Source organism: Zingiber officinale, chromosome 5A (assembly GCF_018446385.1).
Source record: "Zingiber officinale cultivar Zhangliang chromosome 5A, Zo_v1.1, whole genome shotgun sequence".
NCBI lineage: Eukaryota > Viridiplantae > Streptophyta > Magnoliopsida > Zingiberales > Zingiberaceae > Zingiber > Zingiber officinale.
Window position 1 is genome coordinate 54,202,250 of NC_055994.1, and position 24,061 is coordinate 54,226,310.

Genomic DNA, 24,061 nt, shown 5'->3' on the forward strand with positions numbered 1-24,061 from the left:
CCTATTCTGACTCTACCAGAGAACGCAGATAGCTTTGACATATATAGTGATGCCTCGAAGATGGGACTAGGAGCAGTGCTGATGCAAGATGGCAAGGTGATCGCCTATGCCTCCAGACAACTTAAGGATTATGAGAAAAACTATCCTACTCATGACCTTGAGCTTACAGCAGTGGTGTTTGCTCTCAAGATTTGGAGACATTACTTGTATGGAGCTCGGTGCAGAGTGTATACAGATCATCAGAGTCTGAAGTACTTCTTCACTCAGAAGGATCTGAATATGCGACAGCGCAGATGGCTAGAACTGGTTAAAGACTACGACATAGATATCCTCTACCACCCAGGAAAAGCGAATAGGGTAGCAGACGCCCTCAGCAGGAAGTCCAGCGCTACCTTATTATCTCTAGCAGCCATGTCACCGCCCCTACAGAAGGAGATCTCAGATTTCGGTCTCGAGCTCATAGTCGGATAGCTCTCTACTATGACATTAGAGTCTACCTTGCTCGGTGACATCCAGACAGCTAAGGAGCAGGATCCTGAAATTCAGAGAATCAAGCAAGGTTTAGCAGAATCAGAAGGTGGAGAGTTCAGAATATCAGATAGTGGGGTGTTGTATTTTGGTGACAGGCTATGTGTTCCGGATCAGGAGGAACTACAGAGGAAAATCCTAGACGAGGCTCACAAGACTCCCTATGCGATGCATCCTGGCTCCACCAAAATGTACCAGGACATGAAGAAACGTTTTTGGTGGCCTGGGATGAAGAGAGACATCGCTCGATATGTCAGCACCTGCCTAACCTATCAGAGGGTTAAGGCAGAACATCAAAGACCAGGGGAGTTTTGCAGCCCATACAGATACCAGAATGGAAGTGGGAAGACATTTCTATAGATTTTATAGTGGGATTACCCAGAACCACGAATGGTTTTGATACCATCTGGGTAATAGTCGACAGATTGACTAAATCACCCCACTTCTTAGCTATCAGGATATCCTACTCCATGGAACAGCTAGCTCAGTTGTATCTCAAGGAGATCGTTAGATTACATGGAGTCCCACGAACCATTATTTCAGACAGGGACAGTAGATTCACATCACACTTCTGGGAGTGTGTACAGTCAGCTTTGGGCACGAAGTTAAAGTTTAGCACAGCCTTCCATCCTCAGACAGATGGACAGATGGAGCGAGTAAATCAGGTACTCGAAGATATGCTCCGAACATGTGCCCTAGATTTCAAAGGAAGTTGGTGCAAATATCTGAGTCTAGCAGAATTTGCATACAACAACAGCTATCAGGCCACTATCGGTATGGCACCTTATGAGGCTCTCTATGGGCGGAGGTGCAGATCTCCAATCTCCTGGTATTAGAGTAGTGAACAGAAAGAGCTAGAACTTCAGACAGATCTAGTGGCAAATACCACAGCAGCTATACAGCAGATCCGCCAGAGGATAGAGACAGCTCAGAGCCGCTAGAAAAGCTATGCTGATACACGGCGCAGACCTTTAGAGTTTTCAGTTGGGGATTCAGTGTTCCTTAGAGTAGCTCCCATGAAGGGAGTAATGCGTTTTGGGAAGAAGGGCAAGCTAAGTCCCCGATATGTGGGACCATACCTTATCAGCAGAAGAGTGGGCAAGGTAGAATATGAGCTAGAGCTACCCCAGGAAATGGCAGTTGTCCACAATGTATTTCATGTCTCTATGTTGAAGAAGTATATCCCAGATGCCACCTAGGTGATTGAGCCCCAGTCGGTACAGATCCGCGAAGACCTCAGCTATGACAGTCGGCCTATTCAGATAATAGACCGAGCAGTTAAGAAATTGTGGAACAAGGAAGTACCATTAGTCAAAGTCATTTGGCACAGTCACACAGCAGAAGAGGCAACATGGGAGACAGAAGCCAGCATGAGACAGAAGTACCCAGAATTATTCTAAGTTCGAGGATAAACTTTTTATGAGGTATGGGGGATTGTAACGCACGAAAATTTTCAAAACTATTTTAGAAATATTCTATGATTTTTCTGGAATCTTAGGATATTTGTACAGAATTTTTAGAGTAGCGGAAGTAGCAAAAACAAATAGAAAACGAAAACGGCCTAAACGGGAATTGAACCTGAGACCTATGGTTTACGGGTAATTCTAGTAACCAGTTGAACCCAGCAGGGCCGTGCTGAAAGGAAAGGGAAACATTTATATTTAAGTTTAAGATTGGCCGAAATATCCACTTAAAATAAATAGAAAACTTGAGTGGGTTTGGTTTATTTCTTTGGTTCGGGAATTCTCCACCGAGACCTCACCTTACACGCCGCCCCCTCTCCTTCTCCTTCTTCCTCTCGGCGCCAACCCTAGGCTTCTCTCCCTAGGGCCCTAAGAGCACCTTCCAGCAGCGATTCCAGCACAAGAACGTTCCCCTCCGCGAGAAGAACGCGTTGGAGCGAGGAGATTGTCGAAAGGATCGTCTCCACCGGAATTCTAGCGAATAGAGTTGTAAGAAAATTAGCGTTCGAGGTAAGAAACTCCTCACCTGCAGTATAAGTAGTTTCCGTGTGAATTCCATGTTTTAGTTTAGTAATATGTAGACTTTCGGCACAAGGATGCGAATTAGTGCATACTAAGTGTTCGATTAAATTATTTAGCACAGAAAAATGCAACTTAGGCATTTTAATAGCTCAGTAAATGCAATTGAAGCATTTAAATAGTTTAGTTAGCCTTGCCACAGCATATATGGGACTACGGTCCAATGGGTGGGCACCCACAGTCGCCTCTAGGTTCAGATAACCTAGTAGAAGCAAGGTAAATTAATTAGCTATGATTCAGTATTTTATTTTCAGTAGTGGCACTGTACAGGATTAGATATCCATTGGGCTGGGCTCACATAGTCGGTCCCTAGGTTTAGATAACCTAGTAAACCTTGCTAAATTCGGGATTTGCAACCCCGGGTTTAGTTGAGGATGCGCGCATAGCATGTACAATTGTCGGGCCCATTAGCAGTATGATTATGTATTTTAATCTATTATATTATAGTATTTCAAAACTCACAAAGATCAGTTATGTTAGTTGAGTTTGAATTCAGTTCCAGACTAGTTTAATTCATGTTCAGCTCAGTTTTCCTTGTTGTTACACATGATAGTTATGGTTAGCTTTGTATGCTATGCTTTAGTGTTCATGTTCAGCTTTTATTACACATGTTTAGATGATAGTATGCCATGACTAACTTTGATTTCTATGTATGATAACATGCCATGTTTCAGTCTAATCAGTGCACTTTCAAACAGCATGTTTTAAAAGCATATTGCATCGAATGCATGTTTTAGTGAGGTAGATGGTTTTTTACTAAGCGAAAGCTTATAGATACTTTCTTTTCCTTATACTGCAGATAAAGGTAAAGGAAAGATGGACTAGCGGAGGCTGGAGGACAATGCTACGAAGATGTGTGTGGGCAGGAACTTGGAAAGAAGATCTTAGGGAACTCTAGCAAGATTTGTTTAAACATTAGTACTTTTTAGTATTTTAGCAATTTGCACTTTAGTATGTTGATCGCTATGAATTAGTTAACCATGCACTCTATTATGCTTAGAACATTGTTCTTTATGATGTTAGAATGTTAGTTGTGGTTGTTAGAGTGTTTTCTAGACATCTTAGAACATGTAATGTGATTGAGGCACGAAATAGTGCTGAAATCAGGGGGTTCTGGTTCGAAATCAGAAACCCAGATCGATCTACAGATCGATCAGAGTTGGGTTGTGCCATTGGATCAGTCAGCTGACCGATCCAGTCGCGAACAGAGAGTTTGCGTCTGTTATGGATCGGCCAGCCGACCGATCCAGATGCGAACAGAGGGTATAGAAACTCACTGATCGGTCAGCCGACCGATCAGTGAGCCACTGGATCGGTCTACCGACCGATCAGTGTACTCCTGGATCGGTCGGTAGACCGATCCAGCCGCATACAGAAGCGAGATGGCTTGTGGATCGGTCAGCCGACCGATCCAGAGTTTCTCTCCGTGCCGGTATCAAGCTGGATCGATCACTGGATCGATCCGACAGCCCAATCGATTCATGGATCGATTGAAATGCCTGATTACAGCTAGCAGGATATCCGAGAGGCATAGATTATCTTCCCTAGCATGTGTACAACTCCTAGGTACACCTAGAATATTAAGTTCAGATTTTACAGTAATCAGTTTAGTAAAATTTTAATCAATCCAGATTTCCGCAATAGTAATTTAGCATAGCATAATGTAGCGATCGACCTCACAGCCTAGTCAGTAGAAGGCGGGTCGTTACAGCTGTCACATGGTTGTTAGGGTTTTCTGTTATCTTTGATTCATACTGAAGATGGAAGTAGTTCTCAACTCTTTGACGTTCTAGTAGTCCGAGAGTATCCGGATGTATTCCAGAGGAGCTACCAGGTTTGCCTCCTAGAAGGCAAGAGGAGTTTGCTATTGAGTTGATTCCGGGAACCGCACCGACATCAAAAGCTCCTTACCGTATGGTACCAAAAGAGTTGAATGAATTGAAGGTTCAACTCCATGAGCTTTTAGACAGGGGATTTATACGCCCTAGAACTTCTCCGTGGGGTTCTCCGGTATTTTTCATCAAGAAAAAGGGTGGTGCTCTGAGGTTGTGCATCAATTACAGACAGTTGATTGCAGTGATCGTCAGGAATAAGTACCCCTTATCACGGATTGAGGATTTGTTTGATCAGCTCAGAGGTACATCAATGTATTCTAAGATTGATCTACGGTCAGAATATCATCAGCTGAGAGTCAAAGAATCTGATATTCAGAAGACAACATTCCATACCAGATATGGCCATTATGAGTTTTTGGTAATGTCATTTGGGCTTACCAATGCTCCAGCGGTATTTATGGATCTGATGAACCGCGTCTTCCTGGAGTATCTTGATCAGTTTATTATCATTTTCATTGATGTCATATTGGTCTACTCGCGTTCCGAGGAGGAAAATGCGCAACATCTTCGCACAGTCTTGGAGACACTTCGCCGACATCAGCTATACGCGATGTTCAGCAAGTGTGCCTTCTAGCTATCTTCAGTCAATTTTCTGGGACATGTGGTCTCTATCCGAGGTATTTCAGTAGACTCTCAGAAGATCAAGGCTGTCACTAGTTGGGAGCAGTCGAAATCAGTACAGGATATCCGTAGTTTCTTTGGGTTGGCAGGAAATTACAGACATTTTGTCGAGGGTTTCTCCCACATAGCTATGCCATTGACACGCCTGACCAGGAAAGGCGTGAAATTCACGTGGTCCATGTTAGTTAGAGCCCTAGAGCCTATCATTTGATGATTGTTGTATGGACTCGTTGTATCATATTCTTATATATAAAAAGGCATTTGTTTATGGTTATTATGCTTACTTGTATTGGTGCAAATAACTAAGTATAATAGCGTTCTTGAGTAGAAGGTTCTTACCTATATCAATCGGTTAGTTGAATCGATAGTGAGATGATATAGGGAACACTACTCTTAATCATTCCTAGTCAAGTATTAGCATTCAAGGACAATGTTAATGCGACGAGACTAGTATGTAGGTCAACTCGATGACTTGATCTCACAAGTCATGGATTTCGAGATATCAAGATAACACATGGGTATGCATTGGAGAATGTATACTAAATGACCCGCCATGAGAAAGTATCATGGATCGTTATATGAGTGTCATATACTTTCTCATGTGGCTATTAGTATGACTATTAGTCCTTGGACCTGAAGTCACCATGGTTCCCTACAAAAGGAGTTACATACTTTGGCTTCGTCAAACGTAACCCGTAACTGGGTGGACTATAAAGGCGATTACTGTGTATGTAACAAATTTTGTGGAGGGATGTGAGAGATATAGATGGGATCTATCCCTCCTATATGACGGGAGTGACATGGATATTCTTGACAGAGTGAGACCACTAAGTGCATGGCCATGCCCAAATGAGTCAATATGAGATGTTGAGCTCATTTGATTGAGTGAGTCTACTTGGGATTCAATATTTAGATTGATTAGAGGATGACACGGTCTATGTCTCACATTGATCAATCTAGATGTCAAGGATAGAAGGACACTTGTCATATATTGTGAAGAGTCACAATTAGTAGTCACAAGGTGATGTTGGATCTCAACATTCTTATAACTTGGGTAGTAATGATGTGTTGCTAAATACCGCTCATTACTTATGCTTCTAAATGGATTTAGGAGCATTACCAATGTTATAATAACCTATAGGGTCACACACAAAGGACAATTAGATGGAGATTAGGTTTATTTGATGAACCAAAAGGATTAGGTGCATGTGATGAACCAAATTGGATTAAGAGTAATCCAAATTAGGCTAATTGAGTTGGACTCAATTTGGTTCATGTGTTAGATGAGTCTAATTTGGACTTAGACTCATTCAGTCAATTTAATTCAATGAATAGAGATTCATTAAATTAAAATTGACTTGAACCAATGGCTAGATTTGATCAACCATGGGAGAGAAGTGGTCAAGTTTGACTTGACTTGAGAGGAAGATGAAGGGTCAAGTTTGACTTGACCATTGCCACCTCATTGGTGAGTTGGCAAAGAGTGGGCCAATGATGATGCTCCACATCATTATGATTGCTTAAGTGGGATGCCACCTTATGGGAGTTACCAAGAGTTGTGACTCTTGGTATTCCATGGAGATTATTAACCTCATTCATGTGGTCGGCCACTCATTCATTGGGTGAATTTTTTTTCTTTTGTGTAACTCTCATCTTCTTCCTCAAGCTTTCTTTTCTCACCCTTTCCTCCACCTTGGCCGAACCTTTCAAAGGTGCTAGCACACCTTTTGTTTGGTTTCTCCATCTCTTGCTTGTGTGGATACACATAGAGGAGTATCTACCTTGATACTCTCGAGATTCGGCGAACCTTGGACGAGCGGGATTATCGAAGGGCATCGCATCAAAGGTAAAGCTCTTCTCCTTTGTAGATCTCATTTAGATCTAGGCTAGAAACTCGTACCCAAAGTTTTACGTAAATTTATTTTCTTCGCACGGATCCGGTGGCGGGGTTTCGGGGTTTCCGCAACGTAAAAAGCGATTTTTGCGGCCCGAAAATTCCTACAGTGGTATCAGAGCCACGTGCGAAGCGCGTATGAGTTTTTGTTTGTATTTTTATGAAAAATATCAGTTCTGTAATATTCTGTAAATTTACTGTTTTTATAGATTTTATGGGTATTTTTCTTGTAGAAGCGAAGCACAAGAGTTTAGACACTTGTAGGCTTCGACTACCGAGAAAATTTTTCCGAAACGGCAAGGTTTCACCCCAAATCGTTTTAGAACAGTGGGCTAAGGCACTGTAGGATCGCTTAGGAATACTCGCGATGGTTATATCGCAGGTAGGGGTGCTGCCCCTAACCCCGCAAGGGGCTTCGTTCCGCGATTGCGCCCGAAAATCGCTAAACGGGACTGCCGGGAATTTTTACTCATAAAATCGTAAAAATATTAGACAAAAATTATAAAAATTTATAGAAATTACATAATTTAGAATTGTGTATCATTTTGTGATGGTCATGGCCCAAAAGACCCCAATTTGATTGGAAATTGTGTTGTAATTCGTAATACGGTCTGCGTGCCGTCATGTGATTGTGCGTGTTGTATATTTGATACGCGACCTGCGCGTCGTGCCTTTCTATTTATTTATTCCTATAGTAAATAGTTTAGACTCGAATGTAACTCGAGTTTCACCTTTTGTAATGTACAAAATGAGGCGGTGGAAGGTTCACTCAAGATGGAGTTACGCGGAGGGTGCGAGCAACACAAGGTGTTCAAAGGAAGGAGCTTGAGAAGCTGTTGACCTTAGGTTGACCATCCGATCTTCTCATTGGCTTGAGAAGATCGTAGTAGGGCCATGACTAATCAAAAAATTAATTAATTTCTTGTGTGTGTATATGTGATGCATGCTAGATTAGTAATTAATTAGTGCCTTAACGATTAGATTAGATCTAAGTCGCGCACATGATGCACCTCCACGATTAGATTAGATCTAAATCGAGTATATGATACACATCGTCGATTAGATTAGATCTCAATTGCGTCAACTCAAAAATGTCTACCATGTCGTGATACTTATCACTACCTCGATCACATGTTGTTGTTGAATCTGCCAAAGCAGAGCAATACATATTATCTTGGTAGGTTACGGAGGGACAAACTTGGTCTCGCCTATCAATGCATGGGTGAGTAAAAACTCAATTAGATTGAGTACAACTAGTTAAATCAAGTTTAACTATAGGCATTTATCCTATAGTTGAAAGATGGGACAAAATCACGTTTATATTAACTCTTGGACATATTAGCCAAAGCTAACTAGAGTTGTAATATAAATGCGGATCTTGATCCTATATATAAATGTTGCATAGAGATGTAATTGATAATTAGTTACCTACCGATCATACTAAGTCTTGGGCGATTTAGCCAAAGCTAACTTAGGGCAGAGTATGATGTGGATCTTGTCCCACATGAATTATAGAATTCAGTGGGAGCATCATTTAATTAAAGGCCTAATTAGATGATTAATAGAATATGATATTTATTTTCTGTATTTTTCTGTTGTAGATTGCCATGTCGTCAAACACGAATTCCTTCTCCCTGCGTTCTGTCCTCGATAAGGACAAGCTTAACGGAGCTAACTTCCTGGATTGGTACAGGAACCTGAGAATCGTTCTCACACAGGAATGAAAAACTGTACGTTCTGGAGCAGCCCATCCCGAGGCACCTCCTGCCACTGCCACGTGGGCTGATCGAGATGCTTACAAGAAGCATCAAGATGACGCATTAGATGTGTCATGTCTTATGCTCGCGACCATGAACTCTGAGCTTCAGAAGCAACACGAGTTGATGGACACTTATGATATGGTTGAACATCTTCGTCAACTATATCGAGGACAAGCGAGGCACGAGAGATTTGAGATCTCTAAGGCACTGTTTCAGTGCAAGATGCAAGATGGGACTCCCATAGGCCCATATGTACTCAAAATGATTGGGTACATAGAAAACCTATAGAGGTTGGGATTCCCCCTTGGCCAAGAGCTGGCCACTGATTTAGTCTTGCAATTCTTGCCAGAGAGTTATAGTCAATTCGTCATAAACTACAACATGAATGAAATTGACAAGCCACTGCCTGAGCTTCTGAGTATGTTGAGAACTGCTGAGATCAACCTTAAGAAGGTTAAGCCTAACACCATTTTGATGGTGGAAAAGGGCAAAGGTAAGGGAAAGTCCCAAGCCAAGGGCAAAGGCAAGGCACTGAAACCCAAAGGAGGGGTTGCTAAGGATGCTACCTACTTCCACTGCGGTCAGACCGGGCACTGGAAGAGGAACTGCAAAGTTTACCTAGAAGATCTTAAGAATAAGAGAAGTGAGACTTCCACTTCAGGTATCTATGTTATAGAAGCCAATCTATCTATTTCTTCATCATAGGTATTAGATACCGGATGTGCTTCTAACATTTGTACTAATGTGCAGGCGCTGAGAAATAGCAAGGCATTGACAAAGGGCGAGGTGGACCTACGAGTAGGCAATGGAGCACGAGTTGCTGCTATTGTTGTAGGAACTTATCATCTATCTCTGCCCTCTGTGCTTGTATTAGAATTAGATGAATGTTGTTATGTGCCTGCTTTAACTAAGAAAATAATTTCAGTTTCTTGTTTGGACAAGAAAGGTTTCTCTTTTATAATAAAGGGCAAATGTTGTTCTATTTATTTAAAAGATATATTCTATTGTAGTGCACCTCTGATGAACGGACTCTATATTCTAGACCTTGAAAGCCCTATCTATAACATAAATACCAAGAGGTTCAAGTCAAATGACTTGAACCAAACCTATCTCGGGCACTGTCGCTTTGGTCATATAAATGACAAGCGCTTATCCCAGCTTCATAAGGATGGTTTGCTGGACTCATTTGATTTTGAATCATATGAGACATGCGAGTCATGCCTACTAGGCATGATGACCAAGAATCCCTTTAGTGGGCACAGCGAAAGAGCGACTGATTTATTAGGACTTATACATAGTGATGTATGTGACCCTTTCAATGTCGCTGCTAGAGGCGGTTATAGGTACTTCATCACATTTACTGATGACTTCAGTAGATATGGTTATGTGTACTTGATGACACATAAGTCTGAATCCTTTGAAAAGTTCAAAGAATTCAAGAATGAAGTACAGAACCAGCTTGGCAAGAGTATTAAGATACTACGATCAGATCGAGGTGGAGGATACCTTAGCCATGAGTTTCGTGACTATCTAACTAAGTGTGGGATCCTATCCCAACTCACTTCTCCTAGAACACCACAGTGGAATGGTGTATCCGAAAGGAGGAATCGTACCTTATTAGATATGGTACGATCTATGATGAGTCACACAGATCTTCCTATGTATCTTTGGGGCTATGCTCTAGACACAGCAACCTTCATTCTCAACTGAGTTCCAACTAAGGCTGTAATAAAGACACCATATAGGATATGGACTGAGAGAGATGTCCAGGTGTCTTTTATGAGGATTTGGGGTTGTGAGGCTTATGTTCGCCATCAAGTCTCGGAGAAATTGGGACACAAATCCTATAAGTGCTATTTTATTGGATATCCCAAGGAAATGAAGGGATATTACTTCTACATTCCCAGTCAACACAAGATAGTTGTGGCTAAGACTAGGGTATTTCTACAAAGGAATTTTGTTTCTAGAAAGACTAGTGGAAGTACGTTCGATCTTAAAGAAGTTCAAGATGTGAACCATAGCACTGAAGCCTCAATGGAAGTTGAACTAGAACCACAAAGTGTTGTGGATGATGTTGTTCCACAAGGAGTTGAGGAACCACAACCAGTTCAAGTAGACCTACCTCTTCACAGATCTGATAGGGTACTTCGTCAGCCTGAGAGATACTCATTTCTCTTGTCTGACCATGATGACGTTGTGCTCATTGAGGATGAGCCTACCTCCTATCAGGAAGCTATGATGAGACCAGATTCTGAGAAATGGCTAGAGGCCATGAGATCCGAGATGGATTCCATGTACACTAACCAAGTATGGACTTTGGTTGATCCACCTGAAGGGGTCAAACCCATTGGGTGTAAGTGGGTCTTTAAGAGAAAGACTGACATGGATGGACTTATTTATAAGGGTCGCTTGGTAGCTAAAGGTTTCAAGTAAATTCATGGTACTGAATATGATGAAACTTTTTCTCCAGTATCGATGTTTAAGTCCATTCGGATCATGCTTGCTATTGCTGCGTACCACGATTATGAGATCTGGCAGATGGATGTCAAAACCGTGTTTCTGATTGGAAACCTGCTCGAGGATGTGTACATGACACAACCTGAGGGTTTAGTAGATCCACAGCATACTGACAGAGTATGCAAGCTGCATAGGTCCATTTATGGACTAAAGAAAGCTTCTCGGAGCTGGAATCTTTGATTCAATGATGGAATCAAACAGTTTGGTTTCATCAAGAATGAAGATGAACCTTGAGTCTACAAGAAGGTTGTAGGGAACACAGTTGTCTTCCTAATATTATATGTGGATGACATACTACTCATTGGGAAAGACATCTCTTTACTATAGTCTGTCAAGACTTAGCTAGGGACTTGTTTCTCAATGAAGGACTTAGGTTAAACATCCCGCATTCTAAGCATACAGATCTATAGAGATAGATCTATGAGATTGCTTGGCCTAAGTCAGAGTACATACATTGACAAGGTACTACTTCGGTTGCCATGCAGAACTCCAAGAAGGGATTTCTGCCGATGTCACATGATGTGAGTCTTTCAAAGACTCAAGGTCCCTCTTCTAGAGAGGAGAGAGACCGCATGGATCAGATCCCTTATGCTTCAGCCATAGGATCTATCATGTACGCCATGCTATGTACTCGTCCTAATGTCTCGTATGCTTTGAGCATGACGAGTAGATACCATTCAGATCAAGGTGAAAGTCACTGGATATCAGTCAAGAATATTCTTAAGTACTTGAGAAGGACTAAAAAATATTTCTTTATATATGGAGGCGATGACGAGCAAGCTGTAAAGGGTTATAGTGATGCTAGCTTCCAAACTGAGCAGGATGATTATCGATCGCAGTCGGGGTTCATGTTTTGCATAAATGGTGGTGCTGTGAGCTGGAAGAGTTCGAAGTAGGACACAGTTGCTGATTTTACAATAGAAGCCGAGTATATTGTTGCATCAGAAGCAGCAAAGGAGGCAGTTTGGATCCGCAAGTTCATTACTGAACTTGGGGTGGTTCCTAGCATAGCTGATCTCATAGAGCTCTATTGTGACAACAATGGAGCAATAGCACAGGCTAAGGAACCTCGCTCACACCAGCGAACCAAACATATATTACGGCGCTTCCATCTCATTCGAGAGATCATCGATAGAGGAGATGTGAAGAATTACAGAGTATTCACTGAGGCTAACATCGCAGATCCCTTGACCAAGGTTTGGCACAGAGAAAGCATGATGGTCACACTAGGTCTTTGGGCCTTAGAGCCTATACTGATTGGCACTAGTGCTAGTGGGAGATTGTTAGTTAGAGCCTTAGAGCCAATCATTTAATGATTCTTGTATGGACTCGTTGTATCATATTCTTATATATATAAAGGCATTTGTTTATGGTTATTATGCTTACTTGTATTGGTGTCAAATAACTAAGTATAATAGCGTCCTTGAGTAAAAGGTTCTTACCTATATCAATCGGTTAGTTGAATCGATAGTGAGATAATATAGGGAACACTACTCTTAATCATTCCTAGTCAAGTATTAGCATTCAAGGACAATGTTAATGCGACGAGACTAGCATGTAGGTCAACTCGATGACTTGATCTCACAAGTCATGGATATGGAGATATCAAGTTGACACATGGGTATGCATTGGAGAATGTATACTAAATGACCCGCCATGAGAAAGTATCATGGATTGTTATATGAGTGTCATATACTTTCTCATGTGGCTATTAGTATGACTACTAGCCCTTGGACCTGAAGTCACCATGGTTCCCTACATAAGGAGTTATGTACTTTAGTTTTGTCAAACATTACCTGTATCTGGGTGGACTATAAATGCGATTACTGGGTATGTAACGAATTATGTAGAGGGATGTGAGTGATGTAGATGGGATCTATCCCTCCTATATGACGGGAGAGACATCGATATTCTTGATAGAGTGAGACCACGAAGTGCATGGTCATGCCCAAATGAGTCAATATGAGATGTTGAGCTCATTTGATTGAGTGAGTCTACATGGGATTCAAGATTTAGATTGATTAGAGGATGGCACGGTCTATGCCTCACATTGATCAATCTATATGTTAAGGATAGAAGGACACTTGTCATATATTGTGAAGAGTCACAATTAGTAGTCACAAGGTGATGTTGGATCTCAACATTCTTATAACTTGGGTAGTAATGATGTGTTGCTAGATACTGCTCATTTTTTATGCTTTTAAATGGGTTTAGGAGCATTGCCAATGTTATAAGAACCTATAGGGTCACACACAAAGGGTAATTAGATGGAGATTAGGTTCATTTGATGAACCTAAAGGATTAGGTCCATGTGATGAATCAAATTGGATTAAGAGTAATCCAAATTAGGCTAATTGAGTTGGACTCAATTTGGTTCTTGTGTTAGATGAGTCTAATTTGGACTTATACTCATTCAGTCAATTTAATTCAATGAATAGAGATTCATTAAATTAAAATTGACTTGAACCAATGGTTAGATTTGATCAACCATGGGAGAGAAGTGGTCAAGTTTGACTTGACTTGAGAGAAAGATGAAGGGTCAAGTTTGACTTGACCATTGCCACCTCATTGGTGAGTTGGCAAAGAGTGGGCCAATGATGATGCTCCACATCATCATGATTGCTTAAGTGGGATGCCACCTCATGGGAGTTACCAAGAGTTGTGACTCTTGGTACTCCATGGAGGTTATTAACCTCATTCATGTGGTCGGCCACTCATTCATAGGGTGAATTTTTTTTCTTTTGTGTAACTCTCATCTTCTTCCTGAAGCTCTCTTTTCTCTCCCTCTCCTCCACCTTGGCCGAACCATTCAAAGGTGCTTGCACACCTTTTGTTTGGTTTCTCCATCTCTTGCTTGTGTGGATACACATAGAGGAATATCTACCTTGATACTCTCGAGATCCGGCGAACCTTGGACGAACGGGATTATCGAAGGGCATCGCATCAAGGGTAAAGCTCTTCTCCTTTATAGATCTAGGCTAGAAACTCATACTTGAAGTTTTACGTAAATTTTATTTTCTTCGCACGGATCCGATGGTGGGGTTTCGGGGTTTCCGCAATGCAAAAAGTGGTTTTTGTGGCCCGAAAATTCCTACAGTCCGAGGCCTGTGAGACCAGCTTCCAGGAGCTGAAGCAAAGATTAGTGTCAGCTCCAGTTTTGGTTTTGCCCATTGGAGAGGATGGATTCGTACTTTACACTGACGCATCTCTTCAGGGTTTGGGCGCTGTTCTAATGCAGCACGACAGAGTAGTCACCTATGCTTCTCATCGGTTGAAGGAGCATGAAAAGAACTACCTAGTACACGATCTAGAGTTAGCCGCCATCATCTTTGCTTTGAAGAATTAGCGACATCATCTATACAGCATTACCTTTGAGATTCTTACGGATCATAAGAGTCTCAAATATATTTTCACCCAGAAGGAACCCAATCTCCGACAGAGGAGATGGATGGAGTTCCTGAAGGATTATGACTGTACCATTAGCTACCACTCAGGAAAAGCTAATGTGGTTGCTGATGCACTCAGCAGGAAGTCCAGAGGGACTTTGGCTTGCCAACGGGCTTCATTCACAAATTTGATTATGGGTTTCTTCGAGTTAGGCCATGAGGAGTAGGGATAGACAGAGCAGGGTATTCTTGTTACCATGGTTGCTCAGTCGTCGATCAGGATGAGGATCCGAGAGACCTTGGCTGGTGATCAATGTTAACCTCCGCAAGTGTACGGATATGTCACAAGTAATAATAAAAGATATCGAATCCACAGGGACTGGAATAAGCACTAAAGATGTCTCAAAGCGAGTTAGCTAAATAACCAAACAATTGATTTACAAAGTCTAAGTGTAACTATGAAATGTAAACCAAGAAATGAAAGAATAAGAAACAAAATAAGGGCAATGATAAAGGTATGTTCTAGGAGTTTTGGTTTCTTTGTAATGTTATTCAATATAATGATCTACCAAATCTTATTTCTCAATTGTGCATCATTTGTAAAAGATTTCCGGTTCCCTCTTGCAATAGACAACCGGCCTAGTTCTGAAATATATCTAAATTCGATCAATTAGGAATGAACCCTTTGTTGTCCTTACACGGGCTTGCCTGTCACGTGCGTCCCTCAGAAAATCAACGTAGAAATCCACTACTTCTCAACCTCATTAAGATATAAAGATTAATACATCCAATCTATCCTACCCTCTTGAAATACCTAATTTCTCTCTCAAGATTACCTCTCAAACGTCCTTACACGGGCATGTTCCTGTCACGAACGTCCCAAGGAAAATCGAATGAGAAGCAATCCATACAAGATCCATAAGATATTCAAACATTCAATCAAGCATGGTAATTAATCCCTAATCATAACAATTCACACAAGAAAGAATAGATACAAAACAGGGCAAAATCATAGAAATAGGAATCTTCGCAAATCCACAAGAGTTTACATCAAATATTCATTGCAAATACTCCCTCCATCCTAGAACAAGAGATCTAATCCATGGAATAAGGAAAGAATCCAAAAGAAGGAGAAAAGATAAACATCTTGATCCCCCAAATCCAAGAAAGAAAGGGAAGAAAAGCTTATCTACGATGAAGAACCATCTTGGGATCCAAACCTCGCTCGCCGGAGTCGAAACGTTGAAGATCCACACTTAGAAACGTTGGAAGCCCTCCAAGAAGGTGGAGGTATGCCCAAATCTTGAATTCCCCCCAAAAGGGAGAAGATCCCTTTTGAAAATAAGAAGATACCTTTAAATAGAGGGTGAAATTCGGGCGCCACACGGCCCCAGGACTTGGTCGTGTGTGGGACACTGTTGGGTTTTTCGGGCCGCGAAAACTGCATTTTCGCGTCGCGGAAACCCCGAATCACCCATGCCACTGGATCTCGTGTGAAGAGTATAGAACAAAATTTATGAGTATGAGTTTACAACTTAGATCTACTCCTAGACCTACATGAAGAAAGATTTATACCTTCGATGCGAAGCCCTTCGCAATCCCGCTTGTCCTCGGTTCGCCGGATCTCGAAAGTGTCAAAGTAGACACTTCTCTATGTGTATCCACACAAGCAAGAGATGGAGAAAAATCTCTAAGGATGTGCTAGCAACCTTAGAGATCAGTAGGGAGGAGAGGGAGAGCAAGAAGAAAAACTCAAGAGGAAGAAGAAGATGGAGTTACAACCACTTGAATGAAAAAATCAATTTTCATTACACCTAAAAGTGGCTGGCCACTTCAAGGCATGTAACCCCCATGGAATATCAAGTGTCAAGTCTCTTGATCTCCTCCATGAGGTGACATTTGGTCAAGTCAAACTTGACCAAATGAAGAAGCCTTGATGATGTGGCATTGGTCAAGTCAAAGTCAAGTCAAAACTTGACTCTTCATCTTCCTACTTAAGTCAAGTCAAACTTGACCACTTCTCTCCTTTGGTTGATCTAATCTAACCATTGGTTCATGTCAATTTTAATTTAATGAATCTCTATTCATTGAATTAAATTAATTAAATGAGTCTAAGTCCAAATTAGACTCACTTAACACATGAACCAAATTGAGTCCAACTCAATTAGCCTACTTTGGATTACTCTTAATCCAATTTGGTTCATCATATGAACGTAATCATTTACGTTCATCTAATGAACCTAATCTTCATCTAATTGCCCTTAGTGTGTGACCCTATAGGTTCTTGTAACGTTGGCAATGCCCCTAAACCCATTTAGGAGCATAAGTAATGAGCGGTATCTAGCAACACATCATTACTACCCAAGTTACAAGAATGTTGAGATCCAACATCACCTTGTGACTACTAATTGTGACTCCTCACAAAATATGACAAGTGTCCTTCTATCCTAGACATCTAGATTGATCAATGTGAGGCATAGACCGTGTCATCCTCTAATCAATCTAAATCTTGAACTCCAAGTAGACTCACTCAATCAAATGAGCTCAATATCCTATATTGACTCATTTGGGCATGGCCATGCACTTCGTGGTCTCACTCTATCAAGAATATCGATGTCGCTCCCATCATATAGGAGGGATAGATCCCATCTACATCACTCACATCCCTCTGCATAATTCGTTACATACCCAGTAATCGCCTTTATAGTCCACCCAGTTACGGGTGACGTTTGACGAAACCAAAGTACATAACTCCTTATGTAGGGATCCATGGTGACTTCAGGTTTAAGGACTAGTAGTCATACTAATAGCCACATGAGAAAGTATATGACACTCATATAATGATCCATGATATTTTCTCATGGCGGGTCATTCAATATACATTCTCCAATGCATACCCATGTGTCAACTTGATATCTCTATATCCATGACTTGTGAGATCAAGTCATCGAGTTGACCTACATGCTAGTCTTATTGCATTAACATTGTCCCTGAATGTTAATACTTGACTAGGAATGATTAAGAGTAGTGTTCCCGATATCATCTCACTATCGGTTCAACTAACCGATTGATATAGGTGAGAACCGTCTACTCAAGGACGTTATTATACTTAATTTATTTGGCACTAATACAAGTAAGTATAATAACCAAAAACCAAATGCTTTTATTTATATAGAATATGATACAACAAGTCCAAAATACAATCATCAAATGATTGGCTCTAGGGCTCTAGCTAACAATCTCCCACTAGCACTAGTGCCAATAAGTGTAGGCTCTAAGTCCTAATGACCTAGTGTGACCATCATGCTTCCTCTGTGCCAAAGCCTTGGTCAAGGATCTGCGATGTTAGCCTCTGTAGGTACTCTACAAATCTTCACATCTCCTCTCTCGATGATCTCTCGAATGAGATGGAAGCGCCGTAGTATGTGTTTGGTCCGCTGGTGTGAGCGAGGTTCCTTCGCCTATGCTATAGCTCCATTGTTGTCACAATAGAGCTCAATGGGGTCAGCAATGCTAGGAACCACCCCAAGTTCAGTGATGAACTTGCGGATCCAAACTGCCTCCTTCGCTGCCTCTGATGCAGTAATGAACTCGGCTTCTGTTGTAGAATCAGCTACTGTATCCTGCTTAGAACTCTTCCAGCTGACAGCACAACCATTAATGCAAAATACGAACCCCGACTGCGATCTATAGTCATCCTGGTCAGTCTGGAAGCTAGCATCACTGTAACCCTTTACAGCTAGCTCATTATCGCCTCCATATATCAAGAAATATTCTTTAGTCCTTCTCAAGTACTTAAGAATATTCTTGACCGCTATCCAGTGACTTTCACCTGGATCTGACTGGTATCTGCTCGTCATGCTCAAAGCATACAAGACATCAGGTCGAGTACATAGCATGACGTACATGATAGATCCTATGGCTGAAGCATAAGGGATCTGATCCATGCGGTCTCTCTCCTCTCTAGAAGAGGGACCTTGAGTCTTCGAAAGACTCATGCCATGTGACATCGGCAGAAACCCCTTCTTGGAGTTCTGCATGGCAAACCTAAGGAGTACCTTGTCAATGTATGTACTCTGACTTAGGCCAAGCAATCTCTTAGATCTATCTCTATAGATCTGTATCCCTAGAATGTGGGATGCCTCACCTAAGTCCTTCATTGAGAAACATGTCCCTAGCCATGTCTTGACAGACTGTAGCAAAGGGATGTTTTTACCAATGAGTAGTATGTCATCCACATACAATATGAGAAAGACAACTATGCCCCCTACAACCTTCTTATAGACACAAGGTTCATCTTCATTCTTGATGAAACCAAACTGTTTGATTGCATCATCGAATCAAAGATTCCAGCTCCGAGAAGCTTGCTTTAGTCCATAAATGGACCTATGCAGCTTGCATACTCTGCTAGTATGCTTTGGATCTACAAAACCCTCAGGTTGTGTCATGTACACATCCTCGAGTAGGTTTTCATTCAGAAATTCAGTTTTAACATCCATCTTCCAGATCTCGTAATCGTGGTAAGCTGCAATAGCAAGCATGATCTGAATGGACTTAAACATCGCTACTGGAGAAAAGGTTTCATCATAGTCAATACCATGAATCTGCTTGAAACCTTTAGCTACCAAGCGACCCTTATAGATAAGTCCATCCATGTCAGTCTTTCTCTTAAAGACCCACTTACACCCTATGGGGTTTACCCCTTCAGGTGGATCAACCAAAGTCCATACTTGGTTGGTGTACATGGATTCAATTTCGGATCTCTTGGCCTCTAGCCATTTCTCGGAATCTGGTCTCATCACAGCTTCCTGATAGGTGATAGGCTCATCCTCTATGAGCACAACGTCGTCATGGTTAGACAAGAGAAATGAGTATCTCTCAGGCTGACGACGTACCCTATCAGACCTGCGAAGAGGTAGGTCTACTTGAACTCGTTGTTGTTCCTCAACTCTTTGTGGAACAACATCATCCACAACACTTTGTGGTTCAGTTCAACTTCCATCGAGGCTTCAGTGCTAGGATCCGCATCTTGAACTTCTTCAAGATCGAATGTACTCCCACTAGTCTTTCTAGAAACAAAGTTCCTTTCTAGAAAGACTCCAGTCTTTGCCACAACTATCTTGTGCTGACTCGGATTGTAGAAGTAATATCCCTTAGTTTCCTTGGGATATCCAATGAAATAGCACTTGTCGGATTTGGGTCCTAATTTATCTGAGACTTGACGTCGTACGTAAGCCTCACAACCCCAAATCCTCATGAAAGACACCTGGGCATCTCTCCCAGTCCATATCCTATATAGTTTCTTTATCACGGCCTTGGATGGAACTCGGTTGAGTATAAAAGCTGTCGTGTCTAGAGCATAACCCCAAAGGTATGTCGGAAGATCTGTGTGACTCATCATAGATCGTATCATATCTAATAGGGTACGATTCCTCCTTTCGGATACACCATTGCACTGTGGTATTCCAGGAGGAGTGAGTTGGGATAGAACCCCACACTGAGCTAGATAGTCACGGAACTCATGACTAAGGTATTCTCCACCTCGATCGGATCGAAATATCTTAATACTCTTGCTAAGCTGGTTCTATACTTCATTCTTGAATTCTTTGAACTTTTCAAAGGATTCTGACTTATGTGTCATCAAGTACACATAACCATATTTACTGAAGTCATCAGTAAATGTGATGAAGTACCTATAACCGCCTCTAGCAGCGACATTGAAAGGGCCACATACATCACTATGTATGAGTCCTAACAAATTAGTCGCTCTTTCGCTGTACCCACTAAAGGGAGTCTTGGTCATCTTGCCTCGTAGGCATGACTCGCATATCTCATAAGATTCAAAATCAAATGAGTCCAGCAAACCATCCTTATGGAGCTGGGATAAGCGCTTGTCATTTATATGACCTAAGCGACAGTGCCAGAGATAGGTTTGGTTCATGTCTCTTGACTTGAACCTCTTGGTACTAATGTTATAGATGAGACTCTTAAGGTCTAGAATATAGAGTCCATTTATCAGAGGTACACTACAATAGAACAATTCGTTTAAATAGACGGAACAACATTTGTTCTTTATTATAAATGAAAAACCTTTCTTGTCCAAACAAGAAACAAATATAATGTTCTTAGTTAAAGCAGGCACATAACAACAATCATCTAATTCTAGTACAAGCCCAGAGGGTAGAGATAGATGGTAAGTTCCTACAGCAATAGCAGCAACCCGTGCTCCATTGCCTACTCGTAGGTCTACCTCACCCTTCGTCAATGCCCTGCTATTTCTCAACGCTTGTACATTAGTGCAAATGTGCGAAGCACATCCGGTATCTAATACCCACGATGTAGAAATAGAGAGGTTGACTTCTATAACATGTATACCTGAAGTAGAAATCTTATTTCTCTTCTTCTTAAGATCCTCCAGGTATTCTTTGGAGTTCCTCTTCCAGTGCCTTGCTTGTCCTTGATATAGGTGACAAAGATGTTCAACCATATCGTAAGCACACATCAACTCATGTTGCTTCTGAAGCTTAGAGTTTATGGTCGCGAGCATAAGACATGACACATCTAATGCGTCATCTTGATGCTTCTTGTAAGCATCTCGGTCTGCTCGCGTGGCAGTGGCAGGAGGAGCCTCCGGAATAGGCTGCTCCAGAACGTACAGTTTACGTTCTTGGGTGAGAACTATTCTCAGGTTCCTGTACCAGTCCAGGAAATTTGCTCCGTTGAGCTTGTCCTTCTTAAGGACAGAACGCAGAGAGAAGTTGTTCGTGTTTGACATCATGGAAATTCTACAACAAAATAAATGAAGAAATAAATATCATATTCTTAATCATTTAATTAGGCCTTTAACTAAATGATGCTCCCACTGAATTCTATAATTCACGTGGGACAAGATCCACATCATACTAACCCTTTGAGTTAGCTTTGTCTAATACGCCCAAGACTTAGTATGATCGGTAGGTAACGATTACCAATTACATCTCTATGCAACTCTTGTTTATAGGATCAATATTCGCATTTATATTAAAACTCGAGTTAGCTTTGGCTAATATGCCCGAGAGTTAATATATTTGTGATTTTGACCTATCTTTCCAACCGTTGGAAGAATGCCTATAGTTATACTCGATCCAACCGAGTTAACTAGGAATACTCAATCTAATTGAGTTGTACTCACCCATGCGTTGATAGGCGGGACCAAGATTGTCCCTTCGTACCCTACCAAGATAGTATGTGTTGCTCTGCTTTGGCAGATTCAACAACAACATGCGATCGAGGTAGTGGTAGGTATCACGGCATGGTAGGCATTATGAGTTGACATGATTTAGATCTAATCTAAACGATGATGCGTATAATATACTCGATAGATATAATCTAATCGAAGGGTGCATCATGTGCACGACTTAGATCTAATCTAATCGCTAGGCACTAATTAACTACTTAATTAAACATGCATCACATACATATAAGCAATTAATTAAATTATTTTGTGATTGTGTCATGGCCCTACTACGATCTTCTCAAGCCAATGAGAAGATCGGATGGTCAACCTAAGGTCAACAGCTTCTCAAGCTTCTTCCTTTGACCACCTTGTGTTGCTCGCGCCCTCCTCGTAACTCCATCTCGTGTGGACCTTCCACCGCTTCAAAATTACATTACAATTTTGAAACTCGAGTTACATTTGAGTCTAAATCTAATTTACAACCAGAATATAAGAGAAAGGTACGACGCGCAGGCCGTGAAAATAAAATAAAAATAAAATAAATACAGCACGCACATCACATAACGACACGTAGGCCGTATTATTAATTACAACACATTTCCAAATCCAATTTGGGTCGTTTGGGCCATGACTATCACAAAAATAATATATAATTCAAAATTATATATTTCTATAATTTTCTGTAATTTTGTTTTTATAATTTTACAAATTTTATGAGTAAATTTTTCCCGGCAGTCCCGATTAGTGATTTCGGGCGCAATCGCGGAGCAAATCCCCTTGCGGGGTTAGGGGCAGTACCCCTACCCGCGATCTAACCATCGCGAGTTGCTCCTAAGCGATCCAAGAGCGCCTTAGCCTGCTGTCCCAAAAATTTTTGGGATGAATCTTTGCCGTTTTGAAAAATTCTTCTCGGTAGTCGAAGCCTACAAGTGCCGAAACACTTGTGCTTCGCTTTTACGAGAAAAATACCCATAAAAACTCTAAAAACTATAAAATTACAGAATATCACAGAACTGAATTTTTGTCATAAAAACAAAAACTAAACTCGTACAAGCTTCGCACGTGGCTCTGATACCACTGTTGGGTTTTTCGTGCCGCGAAAACCACATTTTCGAGTCGCGGAAAACCCGAATCACCCATGCCACTGGATCTCGTGCGAAGAGTATAGAATAAAATTTATGAGTACGAGTTTACAACTTAGATCTACTCCTAGACCTACATGAAGAAAGATTTATACCTTCGATGCGAAGCCCTTCGCAATGCCGCTTGTCCTCGGTTCGCCGGATCTCGAAAGTGTTAAAGTAGACACTTCTCTATGTGTATCCAAACAAGCAAGAGATGGAGAAAAATCTCTAAGGATGTGCTAGCAACCTTAGAGATCAGTAGGGAGGAGAGGGAGAGCAAGAATAAAAACTCAAGAGGAAGAAGAAGATGGAGTTACAACCACTTGAATGAAAAAATCAATTTTCATTACACCTAAAAGTGGCCGGCCACTTCAAGGCATGTAACCCCCATGGAATATCAAGAGTCGAGTCTCTTGATCTCCTCCATGAGGTGGCATTTGGTCAAGTCAAACTTGGCCAAATGAAGAAGCCTTGATGATGTGGCATTGGTCAAGTCAAAGTCAAGTCAAAACTTGACTCTTCATCTTCCTACTTAAGTCAAGTCAAACTTGACCACTTCTCTCCCTTGGTTGATCTAATCTAACCATTGGTTCAAGTCAATTTTAATTTAATGAATCTCTATTCATTGAATTAAATTAATTAAATGAGTCTAAGTCCAAATTAGACTCACTTAACACATGAACCAAATTGAGTCCAACTCAATTAGCCTACTTTGGATTACTCTTAATCCAATTTGGTTCATCATATGAACGTAATCATTTAGGTTCATCTAATGTACCTAATTTCCATCTAATTGCCCTTAGTGTGTGACCCTATAGGTTCTTGTAACGTTGGCAATGCCCCTAAACCCATTTAGGATCATAAGTAATGAGCGGTATCTAGCAACACATCATTACTACCCAAGTTACAAGAATGTTGAGATCCAACATCACCTTGTGACTACTAATTGTGACTCCTCACAAAATATGACAAGTGTCCTTCTATCCTAGACATCTAGATTGATTAATGTGAGGCATAGACCGTGTCATCCTCTAATCAATCTAAATCTTGAAGTCCAAGTAGACTCACTCAATCAAAT